Here is a 1,640-nt window from a genome sequence, read left to right as displayed (position 1 = left end):
GAATCATCCTTACGTACTAAAGTTTGTTTTGGAGTTCCGCAAGGTTCTGTGCTCGGACCAATCCTATTTACTCTATATATGCTTCCTTTAGGTAACATCATTAGAAATCACTCTATAAATTTCCATTGTTATGCGGATGATACACAGTTGTATTTATCGATGAAGCCAGAAGAAAGTAATCAATTAACTGAAACTACTGAAACAGGGAAGGAAATTGAAAGGATCAAATGTCTTCATAAACGAGCACTTAACAAAGCATAACGCCGACATTGCCAGAAAAGCACGCTACCTGAAAAAACAGAGAAAAATCCAAAATACCTGGACAGCAAACTGCAAGATTTTCATTAAGCTAAACGGAACTCCAGAGCAGGTCAAAGTTTTGGTCATCAGGAAGATGGAGGACCTGGAGGCTTTTCAATGACATCATGAACTGTTTGGCAAAGAGGTAATAGCAACCATACACAATCATGGCACACACTGAAAGCAACCATCCAACAACAACTGGAAACAAGAACTGCATGCTAACTCAGAGTATCAAGGAATATGACCAACTGGATCTCAAAACTTTTGAATACACTGACTATAACATACAAGATTTGGAGCATGAAATAGACCCAGACAATAACTTTTTCTCCTTTATCAACAATAACTGCAACTACTACACTGATGAACAGTGCAACCAGAGTATTAAGGCAGATGGCAAACTATCCATCATCCATTACAATAGCAGAAGTCTGTATGCAAATTTCAACCACATCAAGGAATACTTAATTCAATTTTCACAGCCGTTCAACATCATTGCTATAACTGAAACCTGGATAACAGCAGATAAAGACAATAACTTTGAGTTGGACGGTTATGAAATGAGGTACATGAATAGAAAAAATAAAGGTGGAGGTGGTGTGGCCATGTATGTGGACAAAAATTTGAAATACAAGGTGTTGGACAGCATGACGACTGTGGTTGATAACATACTTGAATGCATTACAGTTGAAATCTGGGAGGAAAAAAATAATAATGTGATAATAAGTTGCATATATAGATCACCAGGTTCCAGCATTGATGTGTTTAATGAATGGATGAGTGAGACATTTTCTAAAAAGACCCATAAAACGATTTTCATTTGCAGAGATCTTAATATTGACCTGTTAAATCCGAACGGACACAGAATGACAGATGAATTTATTAACACAATGTACAGCTTGTGCCTATATCCAAAAATTACAAGACCCAGCAGGATCACATCACATTGTGCCACTCTTATTGATAATATATTCACCAATGTCCTAGACAACAATACAGTAAGCGGACTACTAATAAATGATATAAGACATATATGATAAGTGACCACCTACCAGTCTTCACTTTTCAAGAACTATAAGAACAATACAAAGACAAACAAGAAACAACAGTACAGTAGGATAAGATCAGAAGAAACAATTAATGCTTTTAAAAATGACTTACTGGCACAGAACTGGGACTCAGTATGTCAAAATAATGACACCGACAGTGCATATGAGGAATTCCTCCGAATATTCACATCTTTATACAACAAAAACTGTCCAATAAAACAATACAGCAGAAAACGGAAATATACAGAATGCCCATGGATAACAAAGGGTCTACAAAATGCCTGCAAG

Source organism: Epinephelus moara, chromosome 6, assembly GCF_006386435.1.
Source record: "Epinephelus moara isolate mb chromosome 6, YSFRI_EMoa_1.0, whole genome shotgun sequence".
NCBI lineage: Eukaryota > Metazoa > Chordata > Actinopteri > Perciformes > Serranidae > Epinephelus > Epinephelus moara.
The sequence above is the reverse complement of the archived record's forward strand: the minus strand, read 5'-3'. Positions refer to the sequence as shown.